This window comes from Rhipicephalus microplus, unplaced genomic scaffold (assembly GCF_043290135.1).
Source record: "Rhipicephalus microplus isolate Deutch F79 unplaced genomic scaffold, USDA_Rmic scaffold_18, whole genome shotgun sequence".
NCBI classification, from domain to species: domain Eukaryota; kingdom Metazoa; phylum Arthropoda; class Arachnida; order Ixodida; family Ixodidae; genus Rhipicephalus; species Rhipicephalus microplus.
Window position 1 is genome coordinate 10,097,379 of NW_027464591.1, and position 15,373 is coordinate 10,112,751.

General features: G+C 45.5%; 1 protein-coding gene across 2 annotated transcripts in view; it reads left to right on the forward strand.

Annotated features, from left to right (window-relative positions):
• LOC142785144 (gamma-secretase subunit Aph-1-like) overlaps positions 1–15,373 on the forward strand; it is a 181,707-nt gene that overhangs the window by 78,966 nt on the left and 87,368 nt on the right. The window contains exon 1 of one of the 2 annotated variants that reach the window (XM_075883585.1): positions 8,175–8,757. The exons of the other annotated variant lie outside the window; for it this stretch is intronic. The gene's annotated coding sequence lies outside the window, so the exon portion shown is untranslated. Of the gene's footprint in view, positions 1–8,174; positions 8,758–15,373 lie in introns of those variants that run through there. 2 annotated transcript variants of the gene reach the window in all.

The following is a 15,373-nucleotide window of genomic DNA, read 5'->3' on the forward strand; positions in this document are numbered from 1 at the left end:
GACGTTAAACCCCACATATCAATAAATAAATAAATAAATAAATAAATATATCGAATCGAATCAGTTCATTCTAAACACGCGGGAAGCGAATCACACGGTTCTTGCCACACCCTTGAACCAACTCTTGTTAGGGCAAGTTAGAAAACACCAGGTGATCGCTATTTCTAGAGCCCTCCCCTACGGCGTGCCTGATAATCATATAATAGTTATGGCATTTAGAACTTCAGGTATTAATAAACTCCGAATGAACGAGTGCTGTGAACTTGATTAATGTATTCTGCTATGATTTCCCTGTATTGTGCGGATGAAGGGGCATTGACGAAGCGAGCATCGCGCTGAATATACGGCACAAAAATAAGGAACAAAAAAGTTTCGATGCCTCAAAAAGAAAAAAATGAACTACTGTTGCGGTACACTTTTTCAGCTGTTGCATTTTTTACATCGGCGTAAAAATTGAAACGAAATTGAAACGTACCATTCCAGGTTGAAGAAAACAACAATAACTACTTCTTTCTTCTTAGCTGGTGGTTTTCCGCAAAAAAACTGAATATTTTGGCCAATTTGGGAATTCCCATGTAAAGAAAGTTTACCCAGACCAAAAAAAACATCGTATGTTTTAAAAAGGTACGCAGAAACTAAAACACATCAAAACCATCGAATATTCGTACTTATTATTTCATTAGTGCATAGACAATAAAAAATCGAGCAAAGTTTTTTTTTAAGGTAATGGCCATTATCAGCACGTATTATCAACTGGCGGATTGCAAGCGAATGCTCGGCCAAAAAGAGCCGACGTGTTGGTCGCGAAGCGCAGGAAGCTGATGTAATCCTCGCCGCAGAAGGTCCGGCCAAAGCGCACGAAAAAGAACTGATCGAAGACGAGCTTATCCAAGTAATTGTGGTTGCGTTTCATGGCCATGAATGCCACTTCCAAAGCCCACTTCATGACAGCGTAAGCCTTCCAATCCTTGGGATCAAAAGTAATATTTAGTGCTTTTTTCGCATACGACGCGAGGCACGTTCCGTAATCTTCCACCTCCTGGTCCTCAGCGTCTCGCGATGATGGTTGCAGGGCGGCTCCAATTAGCATGTTTGCGATCATTACGCCCATCGTGGCGTAGTTTATACTTGGCTCCGGGGCCAAAGGGTACATGAAGTCTGGCCGCACGTGGATGGCGTCGAAGTTCCCGTGTGTCAGAGGCAAGGACGCCAGCCCCCGGCTGATGTTGATCTGGTTACCCGTGAGTCTCGTGTTCAGGACGAGGTTGCTCAGGAAGTCCGGGCCGTAGGCTTCCTTCAGCGAAGGTGCATCTTCATCGCTAGGTTCGAGTGCATCTGCAGAAAAAAAAGTAATGAATATGGTGCACGCTTGAAATACCACTCTCATTACGCGCCACCCTCGTGATTACATCATAGGTCAGTAATAAAACTGTAGTAAGAGCTGTAAAATGATAAAACGCTCTGGGCACATATGACAACCAGCTTTATCATATAGCAGTTTTAGCTATCGTTAGCCAGTTTCTGGTGCGTGCACGTCGAGCAGATGATTAGGCCTTCCTATTGATCAACGTTTCTATGACGAAAAAAATAAAGCTCGTCAAAAATATTAAAAACCATTGAAAAAGCTGCATGAACTTCAGCCAAGGGTGTCAAAAGCAGCAAAATGTAGCCACGCGTGTTAGAAAACAAACTCGCCGTTTTCTTCATTAAACGCGAATCATTTCTTCGCGTACTACAAGCACTTTGAGTGGTGTCTGTCTGCCATCCATCTATCTATCTATCTATCTATCTATCTATCTATCTATCTATCTATCTATCTATCTATCTATCTATCTATCTATCTCTGTGTGCTCTAATGATCACTCCCTTAATTTGGGGTCAGGCAAAATTAGTATGGGAGTGTAAGATGGTTTGACGAGTATGACTCGCTGGTTGCAGCGGACATAAAATTGGCTGCCTATCTGCGTGCTTCGCTGCCAGAGCTTGTTGAAAGACGATAGTCTTCTGTCTGGAGAGAGAGAAAGGAACGTATATTTGTCCTCTGCGCTAGAAAATTTGCGAGCAGGCGCTGCGTAAAATATGGGCGAAATCTAGCAGTATTTTGAAGAAACAAAATTTTTTATAGAACGCAACGTGACTGGTAGGTGAGAGCACCTTGTAGTTCTAGTGAAGCGTAGCAAACACAGTTTTTTTCGGTCATAGCATCACATTGCCAGAGCCGCGTAATAGGCGCTGCAGTAATTATAATTACGTAACTATGCAATTTTAAAATAAAGTAGCACAGTACCTAATGACCACGTACTGCTCTTGGGCCAAAACATGCGTAATATTCGTTTTTTGATTGACAATGTTGGCACCTATGTGTGCAGAAATCGTATGAAGATGACTGGTCGCTTGGGAAAGGGTCAAACTTTCGCCGGGCTACAGCATTGGGTGAAAGACAAAAATTCTACGTCGACAAGTCCTAAGGTGAAGTGACGGGTGGCTTTATGTTCTCCCATAGTAGAGTACCTAGTGCTCGAAATCGTTAAGCACTTTTGTAAACAAACAAGAAAACATTTGTAGCCTTGACCTCGTCTGCTTGTTTGGGACGGCTTTTCACTCCTCCATGGTAGGGTACCAAGTAATCAAAATTGTTAGCAACTTTTTCAAAGCACACTACTATCGCCTTTAAAACTGGTCATGCCGTGAGTTATGTCACAAGCTAGTCCCGTACGTCGTCAAACCCTCTCCGCCAGAGGTGTGGCACTTACTCGCGGGCGTGTGTGTGTCATGGCTATGCAGAAACAGGTGCCACAGCTGATTGACTGTTTATAAGTACCCAAGAACGGTGAAAACATATACGGGAAATATAACGTCTGAGAGTCAAAAAAAATTTAACATCGGCAGCGTTCACCCAACGAATGCAAAGAATAAATGACAAGGTCCCAGAAAAAATGAAAGCTCAAGAATTCTGCGTGGCAAACAACTATTCTACCAAAGAGCCACGCCAGATCTCGGAAATATACTTTTTACTCTAATGTTCGTGAAATGCCATTTTGGGTTGCATTGCTGGCTTTCCAGTTTATAAACCTTAAATGTACACTTTCACGGTACAGCCATCACGTCGGGTAACATCAATTGTAGTGGACCTTTCCAGAAATTCGCGCGCGCCCCCTAGGCTTGCCGTAAAGCATTCTGGCAAGCCGGAGCGCCGGCATAGTGTCATCTGCTCGCGGAAGCGTTGGCTTACATCGTTTCCCACATTGCATGCGCGTACCAACGCGCCCTTGCGGGAATATCGCGTGTGATAATCCTGCTTCAATCTGCACTCACAGAAAAGGCACAACGCAGAGCAACATAAATTAAGCAAACGGTAAGTATCCTTGACTTATTAAAGACCCGGGAAAATGCTAACGTACCCACGAAAAAGCCCACTTAATCGGAAACATTTCACTGCTTTCGCGGCAAGCCCGTGCGCTTCATTGGTGATATTTTATGAAGCAGAAGCTTTTTCTCTTGTTTTCTTTTCAGCAGGACTGTACAGCTTTACTATTAGTACTGTATGTTATGCACTATCACTCGTGATATACTTCTGCGCAATACTCGGTGCAAGACCGTGGCACTTCATGCATGATAATCAATGTCGAAATTCGACCCCTATAGTTTAGTTGGAGCCCCACTATGCTGGCGGATCGAAATCCTAGTTGCATGTTTCAAATGCTGTGCCAGAGAAACTTTGCACTAGGAATGGTGAGAGTGTAGCAAAAACCAGCTACCAGCACGCTTATAGAGCAGACATCAAGCGAGTACTCTCGGGTGTGGAGATTACATAGTTACAGCGCAGTGTCACACTTCATAAAGCGAGGATATTCTGCACATTTGACTTCGCAGTATTTTTGTGAAATAGCGTAAAACATCTTGTCTCTGTGTGGCTCATGTTAAGAACTTAAGAATTTTCGACTTGTCTTACCTTTCCTTTCACCGCACTGCATACAGTACTGTCCACTGTTAAAGGGAACACACAACTGCACATCATATATAATGCTGGCCCACTCACAGCAAGTTGTTATGAAAACAATCTTCCTGTACATCACTAGTCTGTCAAGAGCAGTCAGAACCTTAAACCACCAGTATAGTCTTATTCACATCTAGGCTACTGTGCTTCCATAAGATAGCGAAATCTATACGTGCTATTCACTCAGGTATATCCCTTTAACAGTGGACGCAGTCGTACATCGATCATGAAGGCCCAACTTGCCCAATACCCTCTCCCCACCTTGAAAATTACAATTGCGAGTTCGCATGAATCACTGTCACCTTTAATCTTGTGTTTTGTGTGTGTTTGTGTGTGTGGGCAATGCCGATGTGCGAGCAGTTTGTAATTGTAAGTCGCAGCGAGCAATCACTATTATGAAATGACAGAATGGTTCGTGAGATATCTGTTCTGTTCCGTCAACGGAGGGCAGAGAGTGTTCGGTGCGCAACGCTCTCGATTGTCCTGCTAAGTCTAATTACGGCAACATAGATATTCTGCAAAGTTAGTTTCAATGCAGCAGTTTTGCTCAAGGCCAGGGTCACGCATCCAGGAGGCTTTTACTTTGTGTAATGCAATGGCCTGAAAACTTGCCTTCACTGCCTCGTTTCGACACTAAGCACTATTGAGGTAGATACTGGGAAATCACAAAATGTGATTCATTCGATCAAAAAACGGAACAAGAAAATATAGGAAGAAGCGAAGCGCCCAAAGCATTTCTTCTGCCTCCCCCAGCTTGAAAAAGTAGAATTCAGCACGAAGTAGCAACAGTTGACAACTATTTTATGAACGTGACTCCGAACCATTGCCATTGCGTTGTGTTTGATAAACATCAAACTTACTATCTCTAACAACAACGTAGTCTGAAGAACTTCCGCAAAAGCGACCAAGCATAACGACCGAAGCGCCGCGCAACTCCTACAGTGGGGCTTACGAAACGTGGATCTCCATGAGGCGAGTAACACAAATTGCCCAAATAGTTTTATCTCTAATCAATCTTATGCAGATTATTCCTGCACTGTATTTCGGAGCCATATCAATGGAACATTCATATGCTTGCATAACTTAGACGATATGATATCAAGCAGTGTTGATATTGGAGACATAATTAGCGAGCGCGATCATGCAATGGGAATCATTGGGATGTCCCATTTCAGTTTACACTACGGGAACGCCTTCTGTATATCCTTATCTCGCACAATGTTCTGTGAAATAATAAGAATTGATTTGATTTTATTTAAATGCTTACGAAAGAAACGAAAGTTAACCTCAGAGTACGTTCGAAACAGCTCTAGCCTAATCTACCTACGTGAACATTCCACAGAGCAGATGCCAGCTTGTGTGTTTGGCAGCATTACTCTCGGCGGTTTCCTAAATGCGAAACATCTCTCACGAAGAATTAGTCGAGTGAATTTAATTTCTCGATTACGCATCCCGACAACGCAATCGCGTTGGTATGATTGAGGTAAGAGTGAATGAACTAAAAGGCTACGGTAGCAAAAGCCGAGATTCTACCGCGTGACCACAAGAAAGTATTCATTTTAAGACAACTACTTTAGCGGAAAACAAGCTCTCCCTTACAGTGTAATTGATCAGCGGCAATGTGGGTGTGCAGTATCGTCCTGTTCAGCTCCAAACCTGTGCTGACATTCCACAGATCCAATGCCTGGCCGCGAACGTGTTTCCAGATGAAAATGACGGTATCCGCCTCCCTGTCTTGGCTTTCCTCATCCTCAGCGATCGCATCCTGCAGCTCTCGGTCGAAGTGGAACTGCGCGACCTGCAAGCACCTGCATTTGGATGCAACAGGGAAAGCACGTCTTCGGCGAGATACACACAAATGGAGTACTGTCATGTGTTTTCAGCGTTATGTCATGGTTGAGTTATAGGAAATAAATTTTTCAAAATTGGGTACCACCCCCACAGTTTCTAGATGCTGTCGAGCCAACAAGCCAATAATCAGCACAAATGAAGTGCGAAAGTACAGCCAATGTATTAATTTTTTTCAATATCAATAATATTAGGAACGTTTCAAAAAAAAAAACATGGTTCATATACGATGCCGCATTAAAAAAGATCACATTAACAATTTTGTAAAGGGAAAATACGTGCAGCTACGAGCGAAAGCACCATAATTGTTTCACATTCTCTTCAACATAATATCAATGTGGTTAAATGCACGTTTTAAGTGCCTAATTAATGTTACTCTGTGATTTACCCAACGAATACGTGCTTGACTTCACCACTCAACCACTAAAAATTATCGGAAATTCACTATTTGTGAACGATGAACGCGTTATTGGTGAACGCAGTGATCACTAATATGAATATGTTCACTAGAAAAAAAATGCGGGAGCCTACAGCTTCGCATTTAAGAGTTGAACGCGATAGCGATGTCCTGTCCTTAGTGCGTACATCGTACACCTGGTGCGTTAAATCTTTTCGAACTTGCTATGCACACTACATGGCCTCAAGAGGATAGGCAGAGGAATGTGTCGGTATTTTGGAGTGGGTGATCGGTTTTAAACCATGAAGTCATTATAATAATCACATGTTCTGACGTGCATCCGTAAAGCACGCTTGTACGCACCACACATCATTGCTCAAATATTTCATGTTGTATTGTGATACATGTACACAGGTCGCTAGTGATTGTAAAGCATCAAAGTTATTTTCACTTCATTTTCAAGCAGAACAAGTTATTTTCACTGTAATCAAAAGCAGACGCGTGGCTATGTGGTGAAGTATCAGCTTGCCTGGCAAACGGCCCACCTTTGATGCGTCAATCGGACCCAGAAGTTCTTGTTATTTTTATTTTATTTGGATCTTTCGCCACTTTCCGGTCACGCACAGTATGATGATTTTCGCTGACAACCAACGAGGCCAACGCCAGAACTTCTGCGAAACGAGCTCTTTATTTCCACTAAGTTAAGTGTAACTAACCTCTCAGAAAGCGACAAGCAATTGGAAAATTCTGCAAGCAACTGCGAAAAAAAAAAAGGAGCTGAAACCGTTTGTCATAAGTGGAACTGAAAACTCTGACCTTCACCTAAGCAAAACGAAGAGCTTAGGTACAGTGTACACAGTAGCTTTGATGTCAGTGTTGGGCGGTGCTCTCGGAGAGGCGGTGACCTCGATTCAACAGGTATCTTACGAAAAAAAAAGTGTCTCGTCGTAAGGGTAAATCAATGAACCAGCTGAGAAAAAGTTGTAATGCTGTATGAAATAATGCAAGCAGCAAATTCTTCTGAATCTGATTTAGTGTAATCGTAAAATAATGCCGCCGTACTTGAATACGGCCACCCCAAAGAGTGAGTTATTTTCACGCTGTCTATCGTCGTAACACTAAGTAAGTGGTCGGAGAGCACAGCATCCGCAACGGCATACCAGCAGCATTGGATGTCTGTCGAAAAAAAGCTCGAAACCAAGCCCTTTTGATCAAAGTTCGCAGTACCTTTCTAAGCAAGGCCGCCCCTCTCAGCCCCCTCTACCGGTGCCCCATCGATCTCTTTCTCCTTAGACGTGTGGCAGCTTGGGTTAGTTGGTATGGCATGACGATAGTTATAGCGCGAGAACAAAACGACGACACAGAGTCTTTCGTGTCCTTCTTGTCTCTGTGTCGTCGTTTTGTTCTCGCGCTATAACTATCGTCATGCTCTTTCTCCTGACAAAAGACGGGCGGGGTACTTCCTCTCTGGTTGGGGAGCCATTCGCACTAGTTCTCGCGCTTCGTGCGACAGATTATGGCCGGCTCCTTTCATCTCTACTTCAGCCGCATTCGTCCGCCACATTCACGCGCTTTTACTTGAGCATAGAACACATAATCCAAGGAAGGAGGCTACTAATTAGACTTTATACTGAACATTATTGCGACGACCAAACTCACCGAGAGTGTATATATAGTTACCATCGCTGCGAAGGTTCTTTTCGCGAACGTGTGCGGGAGCAATAGTGCACAATGTGAAAACGATCGTATATGCGCCTGCTGCCGATTCCTCCCCCTCAGCTTTACTCTTCAGACTAACCCTTAAAAGTAGGCGCGCGCGTACCACACATTTATGCGTTAGCGCAACAGCTCATAGTTACGTCAGCTCGGCTGCCACCTTTGGCTCTACTTAGCGGTCAGCAGGCGGTTGGCGGAGAGTGCATGATCTAGCGGCTCACGCCAACGGCTGCGCAAACGTGCCACTACGGAAGAAGCATTGTCGCTGCTTTTGATCTTGTAGAGTCAGGGGCGTAAGCCACGATTTTTTTTTCTGAGGGTGAGGGGGTAGGGAATCTTCTCGATCTGAAGTGAGGGTCGGACCGGCATATGCATCTGAGTATATTGTTTTTTTTGGATGACTTCCTGGCATGTCGCTAAGCGCTGGAACACGCCAGGCCTGCTGTCAACAATACCGACAAGCGACGCGGTGCGGTGGTCTAGAAGGGCTGCTCGCTTCAGAATACTGTCGCCTTTGGCACCCACCTCGCTCCCTTCTACGAGTGCACCGGCTCCGCCACAAACTCGGCAGCCACCTCACCCCATTTTACGTGTGCGCCGGCTCCCAACAACAACCGTGTACGGATGTGCTGACAGCTGTACCTGCTGCGACCATACGTGCTGTGCTTGTGCTTATACCGATACACAATCTCCGTCCCATGAATTACGTACCGCTGCTCCTGCCACGCACGAAGCAATCGCCGCGGAGAATTAGTCGGCCAAAAGTGCTCCCGCATTGAGGCCAACAGGACTTCAACACGTGAGTTGAAAAAACCGCTAATTTTTTCTTGCCTGCGCTACGCGCCCCGGCGAGTGCTTCACGCGCTCAGGTAATCTGAACCTGCCGTTCTGAAGTCAGTGAAGGTGGCGATTTCGGCTTGTTGGTATGGTAGCGTGATAATGTGGGGGTTTAGAATAGCGCACCGCAAGCCCTTCTGGTACACTCACTGCCCCTGCCCATGCGTCGTAACGCGAGCCACCATTCACGTTTGCGGCCCGCCCGCAGAAATTCCAAAATAGCGTGCTTCGATCATGGCGCGCGCGAGGCCTGCGAAGGGCTTTGTGTAGCTTCCATGCATTTGAGTTTGCGGTCAGGTTCAAAGTCTTTAGACTTTTTCCTAAGGCGAGCAAACGCTATTCTAAAGCTTATATGGGGCCCGCAACTGAAGCAACGCCCGCAACGCTCGTGAACGTTATTCTAAACCTCCCTAATGTATGGTAGCGCAGTTAGCCAAGTTATTGCTATATATGTTGTCTTGAATGTACCTTCTAATGTTCATGTCGTTTGTCTGTGCTATCATATATTATCATGCGCCATTCTGACCCGCTTGTTTTGCTTCTTGAGGGAGTAGTTTTTCCGGCCTGTACCCAGCGGCTTTTGCTGTGGGCTGTGCGTTGCGTGCAAAAGCGCTAACGGGTGGCAGACAGACTCACTCCATTTTTTTGGGAGAGCGGATCTTATTCAGCCAACACTCCGCCATCGCCGTTTTATTTTTTTTATTTTTTGGCGGACCCTTCGCTCCATAGCGAAAGGAATGTTTGCGCACTTAGCATTGGCCCATTGAAGCTATCCTATAAAATGTGTGCTGCAAGTGCACTTGCGCAGTTCTGACTACGCCGAATTGCGTCTTCTAATTGGCGAAGTACCCCCTATGACCCGTAAGATAACACGCACAACTGCACGCTTTGGTGATGATACTGCTGATTATGAATAATTATGAGTCCATTCTAATCAGTGGGCCTTTAGACCAACCCCTTTGCACAGTTCGCAAGTTTGTACGCCTGGTCAAATTCTACGTTTCAACTACGCTATTTTACATGCTGTAATGATAATCCTCTCACTACAGGGGCGCTGGTGTGTTAAGTAGCGTCAACCTATCTTATTCACTTGTTGACATGATCCACACCTGTTTAATTACACCTAAGATATTGTCAGCTAACGCGAGAAACCGATGAAAAAATTATAAATGCCTTGGTGTTTATTTTTTATCAACTCTTACTTGTCCTAAGCCTCGTGATGATGATGTGGTTATCCTACATAATGTTAAATTTTGTTAAACGTAACTACCGCTTAGCTTCTCTCAAAAATAAAATAAGTATATATAGTTTATCTTTCGAACGTCAGACCTATAATTAAATAAGCTTGTGTAGCTTGGGTCTCACAACTTAATTCCCTATCTATTATGCTCAGTCTGGTAAAAAAAGACAAAAAACAATGCGGCTCGTCTTGTTAGTGTTAACTATGATCTCTCGTTTAGTGGTACTGCACTTTAGAGATTATGGTGGGCACTACGAAGTACCCGCAAAAAAATGTCATTATGGAAATCCTTTTCGATGTATTTTGTGGGATGTGGTGAAAATAAATATTGAATCTTATCTTTACCTTCCCATATCTTAGCTCGCAAAAGTGACGAACCTCTGAATAAAAAAAAGTTTTTGCAGAACACGCGCATACAAATGCACGTTCTTTTTTTTCGCACAATTTTCCTGTGCAATCAACTTTCTCTGGAGATCGTTTACTGCTGCACTGAAACATTGCTTGAAGACGTAGCAATATTTTTTTCTTTTCTTCTTTTTTTGGTTTTGTTTGCGTGTACATAAGTTTTATGCAAGCATATGTTACCCAGTGTGTGTGTCCCCCCCCCCCCTGCAACAATGCTTCAGGTGCTGCAAAAACTTTGAATTCAAAAAATAGGTAAATAAATTACGAAACAGTTTTCAGCACTAACATATACATGGTATGCAAGAAAACCTCACCACGCAGGCAATCGTATACTATGTGAAATTTTCGCTCGCACACAACGCCAATGTTTTGCCGCCAATCAACGATGCCACCGCCGGAATTCCTGCGATACAAGCTGCCTAGTTAAATGTTTTATTACACCTACAATAGGTGAACTGGTGTGGACATCGGTTGCACAGCTGAGGAGGTCGGCGGTGATCTTTCCAGATTCCGTACGAGCCCGATGTCGAAAGGCGCGTTCCCAATTGCCTTCAAAGCGAGCGGGATTGGAAAAACTCAGCTGAAATGCACTCACTATGTCGCCTAAGAGGCCTGAAAACTACGCCCCGAGGCCGGTGCGAAACGAATTGGTCGTAGAACGATATTTGCGCCACGTGGTGACAGATCACCTTTCAGCTGCACGGCTTTTGCTGCACTAGTGCCACTAACCCAAGCTACGGGATGTCAACGACCAGCAGAAAATCCAACATGGCGGCAAAGAGGTCTGTGGTGGCTCGCATCACCGTAATTGCTGATTGATCGTGCAGTACGACAAAGCACATGGCCTGGACAATGACGCTATCGTCGAGAGACCCGTTTTAATTACGACCGCCGCAGACACAGGAAGCTGAAAAAAGTGCAGCTGCAGTGAGTCGACATACCTTCCCGTGTCTCGCTTTCCTACAGCCGGCTGAAACCACCGCCATTGCCCACTCGTGTCGTTTCTGCTGATGCATCTTCGAAAACAACGTTTAAAAAAGTGCAGACTGATCCTTTTCAGTGCTGTGAATATATACCTAAAACGTGGTATGAAGTTTACTGCTCAGGAAAAGGGCATAATGTAATGAATTGTGAAGGTGTTGAAGGTGGCGGTGACATGTATACGAGATGCAGAACGAACGTGAACGTTTTTGACGTGCGTAGACGTGGCTTTTCGGCTACTCTGTCACTTTTGTTTTGCTTCTCAATTATGAATGTGCCATAACTGTGGAAACGAGATGCAAAGCAATGACGTGCGCCACGAGCAAACGATAAAAATATATTTGAAACGCAGAAACGAGCTCGCATGAAGAATTCGAAGTGTTGATCCAAACATCTGTCCAGTGTGGCTATTCTTGACTAACATGAGTGCAGCGATGAGTTTGCCTTGTTCAGTGACGTGTGCATAAAGCCCCCACTGATTTTAAAGAGATCAACATCATGCATTGCTATGACCTGCTTTTCCGTAGTTTTGCCAAGTGTAATCTAGTGACATGATTTTAGTGTTTAAAAGTCAACGAGAGTCCAACGAGGGGGTTGCCTGCATAGGACGACAATTGCCGTACCTTCTTTGCACATCCTTGGTTTCAAGTCGTGGTTCTCGTTTGGTCTCCGAGGCGAACCTTATGAAGGGGGCGAACTGAACGAGAAGCAAGTACACTCGCGTGGCCTCGAACTTGCTTTTTGCCAGTGCCTTGAGAATACCGAGGATTGCATCACCGTTAGTTGCCCGAACTTGATGCTGGGACGAGGACGATGGGGCGTATACATCGAGCACGGGCATCCACCTGGAAGTATATGTTACGTACTCCTCAGTATATAACGTACCAGATATAGTCTGTGCAAGTAACATTGTTATGAGGTAAGAGCAAAGCCGGTTTCTTAATGCGGTAGCTGCAGCACGACGTCAATGAAAAGAAAATTTGAGGCAGGAAAGTACATTCGCTTTCTCTTTCCTTCAGATCGATTTCTTAATTATTGTCCAGCAGAATTTAACACATCCCGAATCATCAGCTTACCCAAATCAATCTGTTCCTGCTAAATTATTTGGCGTGAGCAGTTGTAAGCATAGCAGGGGAGTTTTGTCAACAATCATATAAATGTGACATAGCCTTGTGCACTTAATGTCACCCATATGTTTCATCTTTTCGCAGGTATCTGAAACTTTCATGCACGTGTTCTAAGGCAAGCATGGTACAAAATCTCTAAGTCACAACGTAGCGGTGCATGAACAGCGTCTTCCGCACAACAAATGACCAATATTCAGCACCGTTTACTTGCACTCAGCGTGGCCGAAAATATAAAGTTCTACAAGACCCATCTCGTGCAGGGCACATTATTAGTTTGACATGTGTTTCCCCGCCGTGGTGATCTAGTGGCTAAGTTACTCGGCTGCTGACCCGCAAGCCACGGCATCAAATCCTGGCTATGGCGGCTGCATTTCCGATAGAGGCGAAATGTTAAGGCCCATGTGCTCAGATTTGGGTACGTGTTAAAGAACCCCATGTGGTCGAAATTTCCGGAGCCCTTCACTACGGCGTCTCTCTAAATCATATGGTGGTTTTCGAAAGTTAAACACCACATATCAATCATTAGTTTGACATGTGGTCTAAACTGGGTCAACCGAAACCAAATGTCACGATATTATCTATTTGAGACATTCACATTTGAGGGCAAACAATCGCAAAGGGCAGTGTTGCCATAAACTAGAATTAGAGCAATAATTTCACCCCCACACCCAAAATAACTCAGTGTTACTAGTGTTTTTGGCTGCAAGACACTTCTTTTACTTGCCGAGCCTCTGCCCCTCAACACAGGTCAGACTGATGATGAGTATGTACATATAAGATGACGCGTATGAATAAAGCTCACACTTATTTTCCCCCCACGCGTAAGCGGCCAGCCCGGACGCGTCTTAGATGGAAACGGAATGTCGAACGAATGGCTTCAGACGCGATACGTGAACAATCTCCGAACCACGACAGCGACGATCCTAAGAAAGGTGGTGGGAGTGACAGGATAGTTCACTGGGGACGTTTGTTCATTGATTGTATATGGTCCAATGAAGCGTGACTGAAACTTGTCACACAATCCTGGAGTACGAATGGGCGTCCAAAGCCCCCCGGACTTCATCCCCCGGACTGAAGGAGACGTCGCGATGAGAGCTGTCGTAGCGTTGCTTGCGATCTTGCTGGTTGGCTTCTCTATTAAGGCGAGCCCGTTGCCGGCATTCTTCAAGTCTTGTGATGAACTGCTCCGATACGGTTGCTGAGGCGTCGGTTGGCACATTTAGGAAAGAGACGTCGATGGTGAATGTCGGTGAACGGCCGTACACGAGGTAGAAAGGCGAGTAGCCAGTAGTTCTTTGAACAGCGGTGTTATGGGCAAACGTCACAAAAGGCAAAATCGTATTCCAGTTGTTGTGGTTTGGTGCGATGTACATCGACAGCATGTCTGTTAGTGTCCGATGAAATCTCTCTGTCAGCCCATTAGTTTGGGGATGGTAGGCTGACGTCGTCTTATGTTCTGTGCCACAGGTTGTGAGCAGGGCTTCATTATGGTGGACAGGAACGTCTTGCCGCGATCCCTCAGGAGGACGCGAGGTGCACCGTGACGCAATACAATGGCGTTGAGAAAGACGTCTGCGACGTCTGAAGCAGAACTTGTGCGTAGTGCAGCAGTCTCTGCGTACCGTGTCAGGTGGTCGACAGCAGTCACAATCCAACGATTACCTGCTGGCGTGATGGGGAGAGGTCCGAGTAGGTCTATACCAACGATGGCAAATGGAGTCTCGGGACACGGGATAGGTTGCAGAAGGCCAGCAGGAGACGAAGTTGGTCGCTTCCGCCGTTGACACAGATGGCAAGATGCAACGTACTTGGCCACAAAGGTAGAGATGCCTGGCCACAAGAAACGGTTTCTGATGCGGCTTTGTGTTTTGTAAAATCCCAAATGGCCTGCACATGGGTCGTCGTGAAAGGCTTCGAGGACTTGATAACGTAGAGAACGCGGAACTACTGGAACCCAGCGGTGTCCATCAGTAGTGTAAACATAACGATGGAGCACATTGTTATCGAGCTTAAATTGCCGTAGTTGTCGGCGCAGTCTAGCATTAGAAGTAGGTGATACGCCATTTAGGCGTTGGACAATGCGATTGCAATATGGATCATCACGCTGGCGTGTGGCGAACTCGGTGTTGCGATTTGAAGCCAGCATGCCGATAACCGCAAGGTGTGATAATGTGAGGGGTGACGCAGTGCCTTGCCCACCAGACGAGCAATAAGCTGACGTACTTGATGATGAAAGCGGAAGGGAGCAGCGAGAGAGAGAGCATCTGCATCTTGGTGTCTTTTGCCAGACCTATAGATGACGTCAAATTCGTACTCTTGTAGGCGGAGCACCCAACGACCGAGGCGACCAGGCAAGTTTCTCAGTGTCGAGAGCCAGCACAAGGCGTGGTGGTCTGTAATAACCGTGAAATGGCGTCCGTAAAGATACGGTCGAAATGTTTGTATGGCCCAAACAACAGCAAGGCACTCCTGCTCAGTTACGGAGTAGTTCTGTTCAGCAGCCGTAAGAGCATGACTAGCATATGCTATAACTCTTTCCCATGAAGTGGCATCCCGCTGTAGAAGAACTGCACCACTGCCATGGCCGGTCGCGTCGGTGTGCAGACATGTAGGTGCGTTCTCGTCGAAATGGCACAGAACAGGGTCGGACGTTAAAGCATTCTTGAGGGCTTGAAAGGCACGCTCGCAGTCGTCGTTCCAAGCGAAAGTTGATACGAATGTGAGCAGCCTGTGCAGTGGCGACGCGATCGCAGCAAAATGACTAATGAAGCGGCGGAAGTAAGATGCCAGGACCAGGAAACTTCGTAGGTGTTTCTGATTTTCTG